A 21680-nucleotide genomic window follows, 5' to 3' on the forward strand; every position below is an offset into this window, starting at 1 on the left:
ACATACCATGCATACTGACTGAAACGGTTGGTACCCAGTCATTCAGCCTAGCACTGCAAAGAATGAGGCTGCAAATCTATCTCTGAAGATCACATAATATTAGGAAGATATACAGAGCAAAGAGCAGGCGACATCTGCGAAGCACTTTTTAACTAATCGCATGGAAACTCCTGCATCAGTGTGCCCACCATTTCTCTGCATATCTGTGCGGTTAACTACTTGTTAAAAGCGTGACAGCCTGCTTGACGACGCACGTGATGTGATGATTACATTGCTTTGCCAGCGTAGGTAACGGGTTCTTGGTCTTCTGCGTTGAGCATGTAGTTTTATATATATTGCATGCTCCACAATAAACCAGTGATTATTAGTCAGTGCCTTGTCTGTCGTCCTCACTGCGTGCCGTCAAAGCGCTGTTCCCGTCCTAATGATGTAGCAATTAGCTAAGATCAGCACACTCCTCCCGTTTAACATTCAAATACGCAAAACCATAAAAATCGTCCCGGGACTAACATCGACGGCTTCGACTACGAGACTTCTCACGATGGGCGTACATACACTTGGCAAGAACTAGCTGGAGCTCACAAAGCCAGTCAATAAGAACGACTGGAGTTAAGATCCAGTGGCTGAGCTACGGCGAAACCTTTATAGCCGCCATGTACAGAAAGAATTCCTCCAAACAACCGCGAATCCCAGCGCATAGCACCAATTCTACGCAACATGCACCCCACGTGCTACAAGGAAAGAAGACAAGCCCGAGTGGATGCCCTACGGCGAAGACACAGGCAAGATCCGGACGCCAGATACGCCGACGCAGCCAAATACCTGCAAAGAAACGCTTACGCCCTGAGCGTCGTAGAATCCCTGGACAGAGAGCTAGAATCTGCCACAGTACGCGCGCAAAACCCTGAGACTGCAGAAGAGGCGGTGATCGCCCTAGCAACCACCACGTGCATGGACGGAGCTCTAGTCTTTTCTGACTCTGAAGTAACTGTCAGGAACTACGCTAAGGATCGCATCTTGACAGAAGCACTAAATATATTGAAGCGAAGAAGCACTCCGATCCCCTACAGCTGCCTGACATGGGTTGCTGGGCACGAGGGGCTGGAGGGGAACGAAGCGGCACAAGCCGCGGCTCGAAGTCACGCCTGCCGGGTCAACCCTTCATGCTCTTGAGATGCCCGCTCTACGTCAGCGGGGTCAGAGACCATACCCATCCAGCGATTCACCAACACCACAGGCGGTAATGCACAGTGTGCCCACCAACTCACCCAAAGCTCCACAAAGAAGAAAGTACCACACTCAGAAGACCACATTAACACTTACACCCCCGAAATACTCGTGCACGAACTCTACGTAATGCCGCAAGGATACCACTGCCCAAATGTGCGCCGTACTGAACACTTTGTCGCACCTGATCGTCGAGTGCCCATTGCATCTGGGCACAGACGCGTCGCTCTCACCGAAAGACTGTAACACCAGACAAGAAAGCAAAGACCTCATCGAAACGTGGGAGGCCAGGCTCATCTCCCAGGACCTGTAAGAGCAACGACGCCTCGTCGCCAGGGCCAAGAAGCCAGTGAAGGCTAAAGGGTTCCTGGAATGAGGAGATCTCCCACGTAGAGTAGAACCAGGTCCTGCGCCGGGATACTGTTTCGAAAATAAAGGTGTATTCCTCCTTTACCTGAGAGCCTACTGATCTTGAATACGGTGCCTATTGACAACTAATCTACGTAAAATACATATCCAAGTGATGAGACGTATAAGCTTTTGCATAGAATGAAGCGATCTTGCATCAAATTCGGGACCTGAGTTTTTGCACAACCAGATTTGTTGACGTGCACGAAAAATCCACGGAACACTAGCCATAAACAGCTTCCCTGTAAAACTCACTCGTTATTTCTTTTCCACATCCGATAGCAACAAGGCAGCTGCTGTCAGCTTAGCCCCGCTTGCAATGGGTGTGCTACACACACTGAGCTACGCCAGAATGGGGGCTTCATTGTCTCGAGATCCGTGCTCCTGAATTTGAAATTAGCTGAATGAGTGTCAAATTTGATAACAGATATATTGGCACGAAGCGCTCCAGCAGAATTAAATAAAGCCAAGTTGTCTTCAAGGACGATTCTCTTAAATTCTGAAATATAGATATCTGTACTCTGTTGCGATAGCAAGAAAATGAAATAAAGGACTTTTGCTAAATATGTGCTTGGTAACCCCAACATTGTTTCAAAAATTGTGTCCGCCAAAAAACAAAGACTGCCTGTACAAGCAGATTTTTTTGCACCTAGCATAGGGTGTTTGTTAACAGTAACTGTTAGCTTAACTTTGAAGACTCCGTATAATAAATTGTACAGAAGTGCTAAAGACTTTGACTAAAATGATACGTAGGACACCTACACACAGACGATTCCTCGTGTGTCCCACGCCTTTCTTTCGTCTGTGCGTCTTTTGCGCTGCTGTACGGTTCCTAATTTTGAACGGGCTATAGCCCAAGAGCCCATTACACTTAAATGTGGCAGAGTGCGCAGCCATATGCCTGCGAATTGGAATAAGGATGGGATCGGACAATGCACCACAAATGAGTGCAATCTTTGCGGCATCTGACCGGGGGCGCCGGCCTTTAGAGCGCAGCTCTTAGGCGCCCATTCCTGCGTTTGGCGTCGACGTTCCTCGGCGTCCCTCAGAGGCGTCCCTCGGCGTAACCGATCGAACGAGCACAGTGAAGAATAAAAGAGAAACGCGGAGCACAGTAGGGGATGAAAGACGGCGATAGCGAACAAAGCGCGATGAAGAAAGTGGAGGAGGAGGGCAAAGCGAAAGCATGAGAAGAAAAGCGTAATGCCGCGCAGGACGGGCTCTGCGGCGACGACCACTACAAAACAGCGCCAGAGCGGCGCGTCATCATCTCTTCATCGATGGCATGTGGCGAGAATGTCGTCCACCAATACCATATATGGACATAAATCTCTGCATGAGCACAGGTCTGTCTGTAGATGCGTGAGACCATCTTTCGGGCATGTCAAGCGCGTGTCAAAGATTGTGCGTGCGGAGCGCTGGCGCCAAGCTCGGCTGCAGGTTGAATGCTTCTCCCAAGAATGTTCCTGGATTGCGCACACGAAAATTCAAAGTCTCAGAAAATTAGCTGCTGAAACGACTGAATCCCAGTGGCAACGGTGTCTTCTGCTTCTACCCAGGCGTAGGAAGAAAACGGTTCGCTGTGCAGGTCTCCAGGTTCTGGGGGACGTTGAAGTCCCGGATGCGTTTGCTGTGGTGCTGAAGAAAGGTCGTAAATACAGTGTTCAGCCTATTATTCCTGCCCACGAGCTGCTCTCCATGAATAGACGTGTGCCCAGCAGGGCTAAGACAGAAGACCAGGAAAGGTGCGTTCTGAATGGTAGGGATAGCTTGTTAAGGACGGTTCCAAAAGAAAGCTGGAGTGGCCGTGATCCTTCGGATACTGGTGTGTCTTTTCTCAGACAAACTGGTCAATGCCTCTTAGTGCCTCTAAGCTCTTAGTTTAGCTTAATGCCTCAATGCCTCTTAGTGGTGGACAAAGGGGGGGGGCTGTGCTTGTGAAAAAAGGGCACTTCGACCTAAAGGCTACGGAAGCTATACGGATGAATTTCGGAAGTGTGCGGCTGTCAGCCCCCAAGATAAAAGCTGAGGCTGTTCTTTTGTGTAATGATCATTGCTTGCCTAGGTTAGTAAAGAGCATCAGGGAGTGCAAACGCAGTAATCTTTCTGTTTTTTTTTTCACCCCAAAACTCATAAACCTGAGGTGCCGGTAAGGTGCATTGTCAGCGAAAACAATGCTCAGCACGTACTGGTCAACCGGTATTTGTTGAAGCAGTTGACAGTCTTGTATTAGACGACCCTTCTTTAGTGAAAAATTCTGGTGACATAATAGCGTTCTTTGAGGACAATCGCTCTGTCGGGTATTTTTTCTCTATTGACGTTGAAGAGCTGTTTTACTCTATACCTCACAGGGAGCACCTTATGGTTGTGCGGTCATGTGTTGAAAAAAATGGGGATGTGTCCTTCCAGAATAAGGCTGAAGTTCCGGTAGAAAGCTTTATAGCTCTTTTGGAGTTTTATCTTGGCGAAACGTTCATTTCTTTTGAAGATGAGCTGTTTGTGCAGAGTAATGGCATATGACATAATAGTTCTGCGGAAACCCGCCAGGTAGAAAGAAGTAATTAAGGGAAAATTTTCGCTTCATTAATTACTTCTCTCCACCTTGCGGTTTTCCGCAGAACTATTATGTCAAACTGTTGCCTTTGCTTCGAGTTGTTGACAAATATGACTTCGCCCTACCATCTGCTAGCCGCCTAGTTAGCTCAGATGGTAGAGCGGCTGCCCCGGAGAGGCGGTGGTCCCGGGTTCGAGTCCCGGACCAGGACGAATTTTCCTTCAACTGCGAGGCTTTTCTTTCGGGAAACCCGTATGGGTTTCCTTTGTAGCAATTGTTACGAACGGGTGGATGTCTGATTTTCCCTTCATTAAGGAATGGTATATGTATAGGGTCATATGTGGTGCCTATGTTACGCAACAGTTTTCTTGCGAATATTGACCTCCACTAGGAAACCACCTTGTTAAAACACAAGGTTTTGCAGATCTTTAGGTATATAGGTGACTTTTTGATTGTTTTGAACAAACGACATGACTATGCTTACATAGAGAGTAAGAGAGAAATGAATATAGGAAGGCTAGGATGTTAACCAGTCAAGAGTCTGGTTGTCTACTCTACGCTGGGGGAAGGGAGAAGGGGAAGAGAGAGAAGGTGTAGAAACGTGTACGGATAGTACTTGAGTTAAAGCCGCTCGCGCAAGGCAAACATTCTGAGAAAACACAAAAGTGCCTTCATTGCCTTCGGAGCCGATGATCGGTGAGGACAGTGCTCTAGTACTGTCTGTTCACTCAGAGGACGATCATCTAATTTCCTCAATGTGTTGGACAAAGAATGTCTCTCTGCTTGAAACTGAGGACAATGGCACAAGTGGTCAATGTTCTCCTCGCATCCGCAAACATCACATGCAGTACTATCAGCCATTCCAATTAGTGCTGAGTAGGCATTCGTGAAGACAACTCCAAGCGACAACCGACACAAAAGAGACGCTTCACCTCGGTGTAGACCGGCCGGAGGTCTGAGTTGCAGGGACGGGTTTAGGCTGTGCAATCTTGTGCGCTTTGTATGTGAGGTATTCCACTCTGCTAAGGAGATCGTGCGTGCCAGAATGCGAAGTTGTCTCGCGGTGTCGGTACTTGAGAGAGGAATGGCGATGCAGCGGTCTTCTTGGTTTGACATCCGAGCTGCCTTATCTGCGTCATCATTTCCTATGATACCGCAACGACCTGGTGTCCATGGAAAATAGATATCATGGCCTCTTTCTTTTCTTTTAAGTGATGGACAAGTTCCACGATTTAGCACGTGAGCTGATCGTGAGTTCCATGTCGGAGAAACGATTGCACACATTGCAAGGCCGACCTGGAATCACAGAAGACTGTCCATTTTCTAGGAGTTTCAGCATCTATCACATGAAGCGCATCGCGCAGAGCCGCGAGCTTTGCAGCTGCAGACGTAGTGAAATGGAGTCTTGAACGGCTGGGTTATTCTCATTGTCGGTATAACTACAGCGTCACGGGAACTGGTTCATGTAGCTGATCCATCAGTGTAGACGTGTGTGTAGTCGCTGTATTTCTCGTACAAGAGAAGTAAAGTCAGTTGCTTGAGTGCTGATGACGGTGAGCCCTACTTTTTCTGAATTCCAGGAATTGCAAGGTTTACTTGAGCACGGTTCACAGACCACGGAGGAATAGAAGGTCTTGCCGCAGCTGCGTAACCTGACCTGAGAGAGGCACGGTGCGCGAAGACAGTCGCACTGGATGTCGTGTGGGGCCTATCTACTGGGAGGCTTGCGAGATGGTGGGAAGGGGTCCGGGCGAAGTGTCTTATGTGCACACGCATTGTTTCAACGGTAATGTGCGTTCTAAGAGTGGAATCTTTAGCGACTGCAATAACGTCAGTCGCTGACGCACTCTGCGGTAGACCAAGGCATATCTTGAGGGCTTGGATGCTTTAGGTTATGTTCAGGCTAGTGCTGCAGATGCAGGACATGACCGGTAGGCTGTACCGCTGGAATCCAATAAAGAGGACCCTGTACACTTGCAGTATAGACTGTATTGGCACTCCCCAGCTCTTTCCTGCTAGGAACTTCAACATATGGCAAATTCCTGTCAGGCGTTTTCTCACATAATTCAAATGAGAAGTCCAACAGGGATTTCTGTCAATGACCACACCCACAAAAATCTGTGACCTGTGCTGTACGAAATCATCTGTCCATCGACGGATATCACGAATGGAGACATTGATTTCCTGGTAAGCGCCACCACTGCACACTTTTCACATGATATATGAATTCCTTGTTCTCGAAGGTAGGATGGTGTTAAATTGACTGCCTTCTGAAGCCGCACGCGAAGCTGCAGTCGCGTCACACCCGACGTCCAAATGCAAATGTCGTCGCGTAGATGGAGAGCCTAACGGTGAATGGCAGGATGCCGGCGAGTCCAATGAGTGTTAGACTGAACAGCGTTGGGCTCATTACTCCGCCCCTGAGGCACACAATGGTTACTGAAATTATGGGATGTCTGGCCATCCTCGGTGAGTACAAAAAAGGATCTCTTATGTAGCTGGCTACTTATCCAGAAATCGACCTTGCCGCCAAGTCCTACTACCTCGAACGCGGTGAAAATCGCTTCGTGCGTTAGGTTATCGTGCGCTCCTTTAACATCCAGAAACAGGGCAGTAGATAATCTTTTGCAGGACTTCTGGTGCTCGACGTACGTCACCAAGTTGATAACGTTGTCTATATATGGAAGAACGGCCATGCCTCAATCTGGCCACTGCATCTGGATATACCGGATAATGTTCGAGGTGCCATTCTAGCCGTGCTAGAACCATGCTCTCCATTAGTTTTCCGATGCACCTGGCAAGCGCAATTGGTCGGTATGATGCAGTGTCTACAGGCGACTTGCCAGACTTGAGCAGCGGAATTAGGCGACTGGTCTTCCATTCCTGGGGAACCGTAATTGTCTGCCAGGAGCGGTTGAACAAGAGCAGGAGCACTTCCCGAGCCTCTTCGCCAAGATTACATAGAGCACAGTAGGTTATACCGTCGGGTCCTGGTGAAGATGAACGCTTGCGCAACGCAAATGCAGCTTCGAGTTCGTCCGTGGAGAAAGGACTGTCCATGCGGGAATCGCGTGAAATCAGGCAGTGGTGGAGCGTCGATGTTCCAGTGGAACTAGTTTCTCCAGCAATCCTCCTGCAGAAATCTTCAGCGACATCAATCTCGCTGCGTTGTTGGAGAAGGGCCAACATTTGAAAAGGTGGCGCTGCTGCTGAGGGGCTCCACAGAGACCACGAAGAGTTCTCCATATGTGGTGCCTACAGCGAGTTTGTTAAGGACGTACTTTTAACTTGCTTGGATAAGGGCTCAAGTTTACCTGTGAGCTTCCTGCTTTTGACAAACTGCAATTTTTAGACCTTAATCTCACCCTTCGTGAAAACCGTGTTTGTTGGATGTACCGCCCCTGTGCACAGAAAGAATTTTTGCCGCTTTATTCCACCCATTCGAAAACAGTAAAACGAGCTATTGTCATTACTAGCTTACAGTTGGCTCTAACCAGGTCTTGCCCCCAAGTCATTCAGAAAAACTTTATTTTACAGGTGTCTAGGCTTAACTCGGTGGGCTTCCCTGTTTCTTTGTTAGTTTCGGTGAGCGAAGCTTTGTTTAAGAAATTTCTGTGTGAGCGTTACAATATCAAAAATAAACGGAAAACGCGTCCTGCTGTCGTTCCGTATATACAAAGAGTTGCTCATTCGTTAAGGAATGTTGCTTCTAGGTACGATGTACCGGTTGTGTTTTTGGCTCCTCAGAAACTTTCTCGCATTTGTGCGCGCTTGTCTTCAAAAAAAAATGGGCGAGTTTGTGACGAACCACGTAAAGTGTTTTCTTTTTAAAAAAAAATTTCCTCTGAGGTCGTGTATAAGATTCGTTTAGACTGCGGCAAGGTATACACCGGCCAAATTGTGCGTTGTATAAATGATCACCTGCGAGAGCATGCTATATCAATCAAGAATGGCATTTGTCGTATCACTGCAAAGTATGCACGTGTGCACCTTTGGTGGAAAATACATGCACATTACGAAAACATAAGAATACGGCGGCACGGGAACTAGCAGAGACGATGTATGTCAGAAAGTTTGGTGACCAGTTTATCAGCGTTCAGTCGTTGTCTCCTCACGAGAATGAATTTAGTTTCATGGCTGATAGGATATGATTGTTTCTATCTCATGCGAACTAACCTGTGTTTGGTCATGTTCGCATTCCTGACGATATATAAGTGAAGCATCGGGAAAAATTAAAATCAGTAGCGAGTAACTGCACTTGACGTCCGTGTCTTATTCTGCTGTCCGTGCCTTATTATTTTTTGCGAATAACACCATTTCTAAAAACCATGTACCAACTAGCCCGACAACAGATCTTACTAATCTGTGTGTGTCTGTGCGTGGCGGCTGCTGTGAAGCGCGCCCACGCATCACCCACCCGCTTCCTCTCGCCATCTCGCGATCAGGGAGCGGTCGCGCCAACCTCGCTCCGTTTGCAATGTGTCGCACGAGAAAGATTGCCCGCACCACCCAATACATCGCGAAATGCAAACACGCAAACAGCTGCGCTCAAATTTAGCATTGGGGAGTCTCATAATCGTCGGTGAATCTTTTATGGCGTATATTCAAGCTTCCCATTTCTCAAAACCACTTCCAACGTTTTTAGCCAACTTGCTTCATACTTCACACGTGAAAACCTTACTTTACCTCTTGACTAAGCATTCTATATCTATTGGTCATTGCCGCGAACGGTACAGTCAGCAATGAGGAAAATGCATTATCATAGAGTCCATAAATATCAACTATTCTGTGATGCAATGCTCGGCACAAAAGAAAGTATTTCACCCACACTGCCATAGCTAAGCTAACACAGCACATACTAAAGTAGGTCATGAAGTGCGTGAAATTTCATAAAGCACGCAAGAACGTATCGAGCTTTGCCACAGCGCTCACACAATCTTTCAAAAAGCTCCTGCTAGAGCCTGCCAGAGCGCGATTTTAAAAGCGTGGCATTTGAGCGCTGACATACTACTGCTATCTATGTAGTAGAACACACAGACCGCAATAAACGTGCCCTTTAAGCACTGACAAAATGCTGCCATCTATACAGGGTGTCCCTGCTAACGTTAGCCCAGCTATTAAAATAAAATATAGGATATACGAGGACGCAACCAATGGAATTCTGTCAGCAGTGAAGTACCCCAACATGAGGATTTTTTGCGTAACTGGACTACCTATAATTAGATTAGAATAATTAAAGAACCTTTATTGCGATAGCAATTATATCGACAGTGCAGGCGCATTTCTGCCTCGGCGTCGCCATGAGGTTCCGTATAAAGTATAAGGGCGATAAAATCGTCGCCGCGTGCCATATGCTGCATGTGCGAGTGAAAGCGTGGGGGAGTGAGCCAGCGATCGGCGGCTCCATCTCGCGCACCCAACGAAGGAAAGCGCGAGGGAAGCGTGCCGCCTTCCGTCGCGCGCAAGGCTTAGGGGGGAGGGTGGCAAGGGAGGGGGCGCGTTCTACTGCGGGCGGCCCGGCTGGCCGCGTGCGCCCGACCGGGCCGCGGTATCTTGAAAGCCATCGGCGACCGGCACAGAGTCCGTGCTGCGCTGTGTTTTCGTAGCTTAGATACACATAGAGAGCTGCGCCCAAATTTCGCATTACGAAGCATTGTAATGGTCACTTAATTTTTGTTTGTCTCGGTCTCGTCGCCCGTATACACGAAGGAACTGCAAATCGCCAGTCGTTATGAGTGTGGCACTGTTGCTGTGAAAAAAGACACCGCTACATCCGCGCAATAAAGAAGGCACCATCGTACACAATGGGCGTAATGGCTTTGCGGATGAACTGTTCTTCAGACAGGATTATTTTAATACGAAAGCCTTAGATCTCTACGTTTCAAGGTCGCGTTGTGATGTACAAAAAAATATGACGTGACCCAAAGAAGGACAGAAGAACGCAATAAAGAATATTGCGGTAAAGCATGTCCAGCCGTGTATAAGAGACGATTAATGATTAGCAAAGTTAATGATTGGTTATAGTGTATGTGTAACGTGGATTATGGTGAAATAAGGCATATTAGGGTGCACTAGGTGTATTAAGATTGGATTCGGGTGGATTAAGATGCATTAAGCTAGACTAGGGTAGATTAGGGTGAATTACAGTAGGCTTTACAAGGCCTTCGCCTTCGCGTCTTTTAGGTTATAGCTAAAGACACCTGGGATCATATTCCTTTAGGCAGGTGAAGTGCCCAAAGACACGGAAGGCGAAAAGAAGACAAACAAAGCACCTTCTCTGTCTTCTTTTCGCTGACCGTGTCTTTGTGCGCTTGACCTGCCTTAAGGAAAATGATGTCGTACCAATTAGCTCAGACCAGGACCCTTGTTCAGTAGACACCTGGCAATTTTTGATGAGCTACTGTGTCGCGCACGACTTAGCGAGCAAATACTTTCGCTCCAAACATGACACTAAAGAAAGTACTGTTTTTTACCCCGTTTAGCAACGCAACTGTTATGTTTAAGCTGGTCTTAATAGCCCGGTCTTAATCCCCTGGTTTTCAGTTGGTCTTAATCTAGTTGAAACAACGAGCGGGGAAATGAAAGCGCCTAAATGAAACAATGACTAGTTCTCTGTTTATGCGCTTCTTTTGCTCTGAGATAGGAAATGGATCGATCGTACCTGTTCGACTGTTCATTCACTCGTTGGTGACGCTTTCCATCACGCCCTATACGGCAAACGTAGAAAAAGATCCGCCTCCATTCCACCCGCGAGAATAGATGCACAGCGAAGCTGTTGTCGACGTTAGGCAAGCACTACCGACGTTAGACGAGCACCACCACCCCACGCGACGTACGCCCGGTGACAAAATATTGCGGGTCACAAGATCTGAGAAAAGCTCTGCAACGTCACAGCGCCGTCTGGTATTTGCACTTCGGGCCTCGACTAGAATTTGCTAAAGACATTGTCGTATATAGCTTTACTGGCTACGGCTACAGACTGCTCGGAAATTGGACGCTTTTGAAGATCCCGCGTGGTCCGTAAACTTTTGTCGCCGGGTGTACGTCACGCGCGCACGCACGTATGCGGCAGTGCACCAGTCTTCTTTATACTTCTAAGCACTCCCCAAAGCGCAAGTGCATTATTGAACTAAATGAACGTTTATTCGTGAATTTCATGAAAAAGATGCGTGAAGTACGTCTTACACAAGCTGCAGACATGATAGCTTCGGATTGTTATTCGAATATACGAGCAAACATAGGTCTGTTACGCGGAAACTGAAAAACAAAGCCCTTTTCCAGCTATACCGCTTGAGGTCTATGTGAGTGGCCGCGGTTGCTAGGTGACGTTACCGTTAGCACGGCATACATCCTCATTCTTGTAAGCCCGCCGCGCAAGTGCGTTATTGAACTAATTGAATTTCTCAAAGTAAAATGCGTCAGAAAAATTTGCAAAGTACAAATGTAATTCGAATGTGCGAGAAAACATAATTGTACTCCGCGGAAACTCGAACACAAAGTCTTCCAGCTGCCGCGTGCCACGGTTGCTTACTGGCTATAGTGTTGGGCTGCTAAGCACTAGGTCGCGCGATGAAATACCGGCCACGGCGGACGCATTTCACTGGGGGAGAAATGCGAAAACACCCGTGTACTTACATCTCGGTGCAGGTTAAAGAACCACAGGGGGTCAAAATTTCCAGAGTCCCCCACTATGGCATCCCTCATTATCAAATCGTGGTTTTGGCACGTAAAACTCCATAATTTTTTCCTGTTGCCTTTTGTTTTTAGCTGAGCAAGCCACGAAAAATCCCGGCCAACTTGAAGCTAACAGCTTCGAAAGAAAAAAGAGACGTGCCAGCAGGTTATTGGCCTCAGAGACACACAGTGACGCCATCTGTTGAAAACGTAGAGCGTCATCCCGTCATGCTGACTGTGAAGTGTTCGGCATATCAACAGTTGTTCAGCCACGCTTAATTCGTAGTGCTTGCACGATTTAAGCATTATTTTACATGGCCTCTTGGCTGTAAAACAACCCGAAGAGATAGGTGCGCGAATGCCGTGCGCGCGCATGCAAGTCGCATGCATATGTGAGCAGGGTATTTTTACTTATCTCATATCAAGCGCTAACATTACAAGACCCAATGCCTTGTACCCAAGGCCTTGGAAATGAAACACACGACCTACAATGCCACAATCAAGGATTCAATCGCCCAGCCAGGGAGCTGCGTTGGCAAGGGCAAAGGCACGAAGGCCAGTCACTTCCTACGTCCATAGCAAGGTCCTTCGTTAGCTTTCTATGGTAGGACCCTGCTCATAGTCGTCTTTGGAGGCCAGTACTTGAAATCCGCCGAATGATCCAATTTTTTTAAAGACGAGTGTTACAATCACTACGCCAGGGCTCCTGCAACGCCAACTATATGAAAACACTTACGGTATATCTCCGGCAATTTCTTGCCAAGACTCGACACGTTTATCTCAGACAGCCCCGGCTACCGATCATATCGAGAACAAAAACGGCGCGCTAAACACATTGTGGCCTGTGTTACGACGTGGTTCGCACATGTGCGGGGTTCTGTATTTCCATATTACTGACTTTTCTTTTTAAATTCATGTGTAACATATCAATTTTGTCCACTTTATATGAGCTATCGGATGCAATTCACAGAATTGTGATATCATTTTTCCTTGTTGAGTTGGAGAGTCGCAAACTCGATAGGTTCGTTTTCTGAAAAGTTTCGATTCTTGCCAATTTTTAATAAAATATTTACGATCTAAATCAAAAATTCGAAACCAACAGTCTCCAGATTTTAAGTTTGTCTTTTAAATGCAACAAACCTTCTCAAATTTGGTGCAGTGGTTGCCTAGAAAAACGAATTCTCCTTTTACATGTATTTAGAAAGGAGCATCCGAGCTAAAGCTTCCTCTTAAGACGAGGTTGTGAGTCATGAATCGAATTCACTGTTCCACAATCAAATTTTGTATACATAAGGATTTGAAATGAACTGTGAACTCTTCCTTCTTCTTTATGCTGCTCATTTTTCTTCTTGTCTTGATTTAGTAGTTTTGTAGCACTGTGTTCCAATATGCTGTTTTTGTAGAAAGTATATTTATAGTACTATTTTTCCCCCTTTTTTACAGTAGGAGTGCTTGCTTCGCATGTCATACGGTACCAGGTTGTTGTTCTGAAGGATAAATAAGTACACATCTCAAGATCAACAACAACTACATGCCCCCGTCATAATGCTCTTAAGGCAAATGCGGGATTTTGTAACAAATGCGTGATCACCAATAAAATAATTTGCACAGGCCATTTGCGAAATTCGAAACATCGTGAAATAAAGAGAAAAGAAAAACATTTACCAAGGTATAAGGCGAACTCGCTAAATAACATCTTCTCGACTGTTTCGCCACTATGGCGTGTACCTTTAGGACAGCACTGCTACACCTGCTGTTGCATGCGTCTTCACACTTCGGAGGCACCCCTTGCCCATAGTCCTCAAGTTTCCAAACGATCTTCAGGTGGCACTAGAGTTCTCTCAATATTATTTAGAAGTATGCAGATGTTTTTCTCAACTCGACTTGGAGATCTATGAGCGTATCGCGGAACCGAGTCTTCATAACTTCTGGTAGCGGTGTTCTAATTTCTGAAATCACCGATGCTTTATATTCTTGGGCTATTCTTATGCACAATGCCAAACAAAGAAAAATTAAGAGGTTTGTGCCACGTTTGTAGAATCTAAACCTATTTTTCCGCGTAGCTGTATATATCTTGTGCATTGTATATATCTTGTGCATATCTTGGACGATTGTGCATGCCAGCAATCAAAACCCGAATGTTAGCTATGACGCGGTTGTCATTTCCAACGCATCTACTATTCATGTCACGTATCTTTCTTCGAGGACAGCTGGAAAATATCCGTGTGCTGCTTTCACAACGCTTTATAGAAATGCAAATAGTCATTTATTATAGTGCCCCAAAGAGCCTACGTACTTTACTCTTTGAAACGTGTGTCAGGCATGATGTGTCCTCCATATTAGCTTTACGTTAACTCGGTGCCAGCTGTAGTTATTTCCGATCATTGAGTCAAGCTTCAGCGAGGCTGGTAAGGCACGTGTAAAACAATTCGGAACTTCTATAAGCAACTCAGTGCTAAGGTAGTAATTATCCCACAGATTTTGAGCTTTGTACAGACCCAGTGCAATGCCGTTCATACGTGCAAGCGTAGTTGCCCGTCTGTCAAATCAGCGAGATTATGCTTGTCGCCAAGAGGGAAGCGAGCGTCGGAGGAGGAAGGTGCCTGGAGGTGGAGAAGAGAATCGTCGCGTTCGCGTCCTTTCCGTTTGCGCTTCGGCGCCGCGGTGCTCGCTGTGCGTGTTCGCGGCGTCTCTTCTTCGCATGCGCAGCAATATGCGCTGTGCCTGTGGTACACCAGGCGTTGCACCATCTGGATCAATGCAGCGTCCGGGACTGCATTCGCGCCCTTTCCGTTTGTGCTTGAACTCCGCGGAGCTCGCTGTGCATGTTTGCAGCGTCCATACGCTTGCGCGTAACCCTTCGCTAAGTGACATGTCGCTGTAACTTCGTTCAATTATCAATAAACTTTGAAATATGAATAAATTCACGTCTGTGAGAGCACAGGCAAACATTATATGTCTTTCACGTAACGCGTGGAAGGAGGGATGCAATGGATAATTTAGTAAATATCTGCAGTTCCTATAACTACCTCACAAACTTGCGACTCTGACCGTTCAACAGCCTTAATTAGCTCGAGGGTTTGTGCAAATGGTTTTTCGCGGCAAACTTGCGCAAATAGTTTTGTCGGCAATCACTGCGCCAAATTTGATGAAGTTTCTTACATTTAAAAGCAAATGTTAAAATCTAGTGACTGGTGGTAGCGAAGTTTTGATTTTGGCCGTGAAGCTTTCAATAAAAATTGTTGAACGAAACTATGAAGTTTACAATTATACATCCGCAATGAAAAAAGTTATAACAATTCTCTAAGTTGCAACTAATAGTACTGTTACGTCTCAGTCCGATTAAGGACCTTACACGATTACCACGAGACAACCCTACCCGTTCATAAGCGCCTATCCTTAAGTCAACGCAACGTCGACACCCATAGATGACGGGTCCACAAACGGCCTCTCTACGAGCACCTGGCAACCTTAACTAATGATGAAAAGGGCCAACGTCGAATGCTACCTTGTGAACGGCTTCTACTTCAGATTCCCAGATTGGTATACCTGCTTGCTGAATATGCGGGGGCATATTTAGCACCATTAGAGGTGGAGTTCGGCGGAACGGTACGATATCATGGGCGAGATATTGCGACCGATGCGACGATTGTGATTGGCTGGGATACAGTCACCAGATTCCCTAGCCTAGTCGCCTAGGGAAGCAGAGACCTTTCGTGCAGTGAGAGAGTGCTGACGTATCCTGATGCGAACTCAGACGTCTATTATGCTCCTGCATGGAGTGGGCTTCCGTATATAGAGCCAGTGTAAATAATGTAAAATAAACTCATTTTTGTTCATTCCTACTACCGGGCGTACTCGTCGATGAGTTTGGTGTATGCCAGGCCCAAACGCCACCTCGAGCCGCAACAATCTGGTTGGCAGCGGTTACATCAAGAAAGCAGTCCTTACGATCTAGGATCGGCGGACCTGAGAAAAGTGGCTCCGGGTGTCACGACCTTCACAAGGTTGAAGTAAACTGTGGACGGAAGTGCGACATCTGTGAATCTGAGATCAGCAGGTTTCTTCTTTGTGGCTCAGGGAGACACAACCGTCACAGTAACGGCGTGCAGTCTTGGACGACTCGTGTAAACTTGCAGGAAGACCAGCAGAAGGCAGTTCCACGATGTGGGATCGCCAGACTTGGGAACGTAGCTCCAGGAGACACGGCCTTCGCAAGCTCGGGTTTGGGTAAGTGCTAGAGCGGCTACGTTTTGCCGGACGATAACTACAGGGTTCTTTTGGTCAATTAGCTGCGATTGATCGCCGCCGGGTGTGCGATCAATACAGGAAAAGTTGTAGTCAGCTCTCGGAAAAGCATGGATATTACATTGTTAAAGAAAGAGGAGTCGTTGCTCTTGGCTGTAGAGCTCGGTATGGATATTACCCATAAGTTGAGGAAGCCCGAAATTCGTGCTGCGATTGACGAAGTGGGTTTCGATGAAGATGAACTCATCGATGCTTGGGAAAAAAGTGTGTCGCTAGAGGAAAGAAAGGGAGAAAGAGAAGAAGAGGCAGGAGAAGCTGGAACAAATAGAGGCAGAAACTGAGCTCGCGAAAGTAAGGCTAGAGCAAGCGATATTAGCGCGCAGGGCGGATGCAGTGCTGACACGAACTGAAAGCGTGAAAATGACGAGTTTGCTTCAGCCACATAAAACAGGCGGACATAGGTCTCTACTTGAATAGTTTTGAAAAGATTTGAGAGAAGCAATTACTTCCCCAAAACAAATGACCGGAGCGGTTCCGCGCATTGCTACCGGGAGAAGCCCCGCAGGCCGTAGCCTGACTGAGCGTTACCGATGCAGGCGTGTACACTTAAGAGGAAGCTTTATCTCGGGTGCCCCTATCTAAATACATGTAAAAGGAGAATTCGTTTTTCTCGGCAACCACTGCACCAAATTTAACGAGGCTTGTTGCACTTAAAAGAAAAACTTAAAATCTAGTGACTGTCGGTTTCGAATTTTCGATTTCGGTCTCCAATTACTTATTAAAAATTGGCAAAAACGAAAAATTTTCAAAAAACAAGACCATCAAGTCTAAAACTCAGTAACTCTGCAACCAGAAATGATAATGTGAATTGCACCTAATAGTACATCTAAAGCGGCCAAAATTGATATGTTACACAGGAATCTAAAATCATTGAGTAATATGGAGATTCAGCTTTTGCAGAACCCTTGTAAACAACGCAACAAATTCACAGAAGATGTAAAATGACGTATCGAATTTGTCCGATTTGAATGGTCTAATGGATGCTGTTTACAAAACCGCGATATCTGTTCTTGATGCAGAGCTATGAATTTGTAAACTTCATGCTTCTATTTTTTTCAAACTGTCAAATATTTGAAAATCCTTTTCACAAAATTCAGGCTCTAAATCGAAATTCCGATTCCAACAGTCACTAGAATGTAACCGTTCCTCTCAAATGCAACAAATTTAATTAAAATCGGTCCAGGGATTATCTCAGAAAACCGTTTTTGCGCTTTAAATGTATTTGAATAGGCCGCATCGGAGTCGGGCCCGAGCTAAAGCTTCCTCTTAAGTGAAGGCGAGTTTGCTCGTTATATGCAAGCTTTCCACAGGGGGACCTTTCGGAGATGTCGATACAGTAGCAACAGTCCCCAATGGGCTACCGGAAGGACGCCCTTACCTTTTCTCGAAAAACTCGGAGTCGCTACTGGTTAAAATTGGGGGCACATTTGTGAAGCCCAAGTCATGGTTTTGACGAGGTCCAAAGCACGCGAACTAGCTCAGAAGATAAGTCGCGACGATAAACCAAGTGCACAACAAAGGATGAAACGGCTAGCTTCAGAGATGTAGTTCAGAGGAGGAAATCTTTCCGATTTCTCCGGCAGAAATTCAAGAACAGGGTCAGGCTGAGGGCGCCAACGGGAAGAAACGATAGGCACTCGAAAATGAGCACCACAAACAGTGCTAAGAGAAAAAGGCGTCGCGTGTTCAGGAATGCGGCAGAGAAGGCAACGGGGCCGAATAAAGCGAAAGCCACTAAAACCTGCGGACAGTGCAGTGAAAGAGCAAGAAGGGTGCGTTTGTCGTTTGGAACGCTTCCAATCAGAGCGCGACCGAGTCTACAGACGAGGTTGAACAGAAAGAGAAGTTCGGCAGGAGGGTAGAATTGCTAGGGGGCAACTGTGTTCCCGCTCGTTGGGTTCTTTTCGAGGTGTAACCTGTGTGACACGCCAAAGCGTGGCGCTAAGGCGAAGCGTAGTGGTCATACCAGGCAGTGAATTCGTAGTGCAATGCGAAAATGTCAGGTTGACAGTACGTAAAGAGTTGGGGTCCGTAGCCAGGGGAATGGGCTACGTTCCCTTTTTATTCCCTGGTTGACAAGTTTGACAGGAGCTTTCAGACATCGCCCGCGTCAAGTACGGCTTAAATATATGACGCAGGCGTAGGCTACTCAGAACGAATACCGGCGATACACTTTTTCTGGAAAGAAATTGTGTGTTATTCAAGCTCACTGATATTATGAAAGGAGTAGCTTGCACGCGCATAAATTTTAGAATCTTTGTTTTCACGATATGTCGTTCAATCCTTTAAGCAGGTATCGTAGGGTAAATGGTACATGTTAGTTTTAACGTAATATATTAGATATGGCTGCAGACATTCGCATAAAATTTCACGTGCTCACAAAAGATGTCCTTGGGTACAACATGAGACATTTTGTTTCTGTCTAGATGGTTTGCCTTTCCTGTGGCCCACTCTCAAAATTTCAGGTGTGCTTAATTATTTGATGTACCCTTTCTCTGCAATCACGCAGAGGAATGGGATCATATTGGACAGTGTTAATCTAAATACCCGTAAGTTATATCTGAACTAAAGAGATATGATATCCACTATGGAGTTCGCACCCAAAATAACATCTCTTCTTGCACAAAGCCACAAGGGGGGTTTCTGCCAGTGTAAATATTACAGTGTTATCATATAAATCATCAGAGATTTCTTAGCTCAAAATATTCACGACTGGTTGTAGTGCATGTGTACGACGTTTGATTGGAATGAGATGAATACTTTCTGAGAAAAGGTACATTGAATTTGAAGCATTCATAAAAAATGCAATTTCAGAAAAATGAAGTTTTATGTTCGAATACCGCTTCTGGGTGCTCAAAATGCCCCAGGAGAATACATTTCACTGCTGACTTTCTTGCAGGTGTCTCCAAAACCTTTCTTAGTGTTCCTTTTTATCCGCCGTCCTTCCTTGCTCACGGGAGAGTCATAGAATTTTATCCTGTCAACACTCTTTCTCCATACTGTGGCAATATTACAAAACGGATCTGGAACAATTCCAAGGGCCTCCAGAACAGCCTTTCGTGCAGAATTACCGTCATTGTAGTAGGCTACAGCATTGTTAGTTGCTGTCTTCGACGTGTAAGCACTGACAAAGTTTTCATAGGGCAGCGGCACCAGATGAGTTGGTTGAGCGACTTATTGGTGTTCTGTGTTCATCCATGAAGACATTGACTCAGAAGACCGATTACCTTTTAAACTTCTCCTTCTGCTCCATTTCCTGGACGATCATGCCGTATTCTGGGCAAGTAATGCCTTTGCAACTCGAAACAGAGGCGACCACGACCACGTGAGCAAAAGCAAGAGTTTTACGTAATAGTTATTTTGTACACAGGACTATTACGTCAAACTTTTGCTTCGAGTTGTTAACAAATTCGACTGCGCCCTGCCGTCTGCAAGGCGCAGTCGAATTGCAAGAAAACAACTGCAAGAAACAGTCGAAAACCGCAGTCGAAACAGCCGCAGTCGAAAACAACTGCAAGAACTTTTTCCACCTGCGCATAGTTACGTTTGGCAGGAGTCATTGTTCATGATGCGAACGCGATCGGTCGCACTGCGCCCTCAACCAGGCGCGACAGCACTGCGCCTAAGCCGCAAGCAGAAGCGTCACGTGTCAGCTGTATTTCCTTTGTAACATCGTACAGTTCCAAGACGTCTTCACTGATCCACTTGTTACAACGACTAAAACATGCGTTACACTGAATGGACCCCTTCTATGTGCTGCCCTTGCGCAACAATTGGTGGAAAGGTTCTAGCACGTTTGCTAGATTCGGCAGAAACTTGGCGTAGTAGTTTACTAGGCCCAAAAATGCCTTTAGCTGTGTAACATGGTTTTGGCGCTTCTCGAATCGCCGTTACCTTTTCCGCTGTTGGGTGCACACCGTGCTTGTCAAGCTTCTGTCCCAAGTAGCAAACATTTTCTTGGGAAAATTTGCATATTCCTGCATTTACACGAATTCCGTGCTTAAGAAGTGCTTGTAGCACTTGCTCGGAACAGTGATAGCACTCTGTCAGGTTATTACCTGCTATTAACATGTCGTCCAGGTAACACGCAGTGCCAGGGATGATTCGTAAAACCTGGTCCATTACGGCCTGAAACATTGCGGGCGCCCTTGCCACTCCGTACGGCATTCGTCCTTGGACCGTCCTGGGGGGCACGCTGCTCGTCCCCAGCGGTCTTCGTCACGTGTCTCCTGCCTTGCTTTGTGGGTTCACGATGCCAGTAGACGCCGGCGAAACTGGAAGTTGTTCTCTTCCAGTAGCATTTCTCGGGTGTCTTTCTGAGCCGTTTACAAGGCGGTGGCGATTTGGCAGACTCGCTTCCTGGTGACTTCGTCGTCCGACATGGCAAGGAGACGGCATCGAATCGAATCCGTGCCGATGCCGGCAATCAGTCGATCCCGGAGCGCTTCTTCCAGAAATGTTCCAAACGAGCACATCGCAGCCAGTCTTTTCAGCTCGACGATGAACTGCTTCAGGCTTTCGTGCGGTTCTTGCCTTCGGTGGTAAAAGTGATACCGTTCGGTAACCATTGACCGTTTTGGAGCATAATGCTTTCGGAGAGCTTCTGTAGCCTCTGCGTACTTGACCTCCGTTGCTTTTTTCGGCAGCAGCTGGCTACGCAGAGTCACGTACGCCTTTTCACCCAGGACTGTTAAGAAGACTTGCAACTTCCTACTTGCGTGTATTCCGTTGGCAGTTGCATACAGGTTGAACCTTTCCAGATAGACGTCAATATTGCCAGAGTCTGGGCAGAACTCGGCCAAAGATCCCAGGGTGGTGGTCATCACTGCTGCCCTCGCTGGCGTCGTCGTCGTTTCTGCAGCCTCGGTCATTGCCTCTGCAAGAACGATCCGAGCAGCGAAGCCGTGGTGTTTTGCTGCAATCGACGTATCTGTGTATATGTAGGTATTATTATTATTATTATTATTATTATTATTATTATTATTATTATTATTATTATTATTATTATTATTATTATTATTATTATTATTATTATTATTATTATTATTATTCAAGGACACAGACAACAAATACATCTTTTGACTGTGGAGTGATTTATTCTTATTCTTTTATGAAGTCGAGACGTGTGCAAGTCCGCCGCATGGCAGACGGAAATTCCAGAATATTTACAACCTCACTGTGTACTACGTAATCACGAAAAGTACATGAAACTCGGCTTAATGTTAGAGTCGTCTTAGCGGCTTGTTGTCATGTAATTTCTTTCTGGATAGTTTCGATAAAACAAGAGTTACACCCCTTTCCTGTAACCATACTCCCTCCTTAACGGCCATGTATTGACAACAGACGGGAATTCTGTAACGTTTACAACTTCACTGTGAACTAACTAATTAAGACAAGTAAATGAATCTCGGCGTAGTGATACAGTCATCTTAGCGGCCAATTTCAGTATAACTTTTTCCAAGATACTAACGTTACATTTGGAGCCACAGAGCATTTGCGAGAAACTAGA

General features: G+C 46.3%; 1 pseudogene; it reads right to left on the bottom strand.

Moving 5' to 3' along the window:
- Positions 1-20418: 20418 nt before the first annotated feature.
- LOC142591546 (uncharacterized) lies at positions 20419-20994 on the bottom strand (annotated as a pseudogene).
- Between the last annotated feature and the right edge of the window lie 686 nt (positions 20995-21680).

Source organism: Dermacentor variabilis, chromosome 8 (genome assembly GCF_050947875.1).
Source record: "Dermacentor variabilis isolate Ectoservices chromosome 8, ASM5094787v1, whole genome shotgun sequence".
NCBI classification, from domain to species: Eukaryota; Metazoa; Arthropoda; class Arachnida; order Ixodida; family Ixodidae; genus Dermacentor; species Dermacentor variabilis.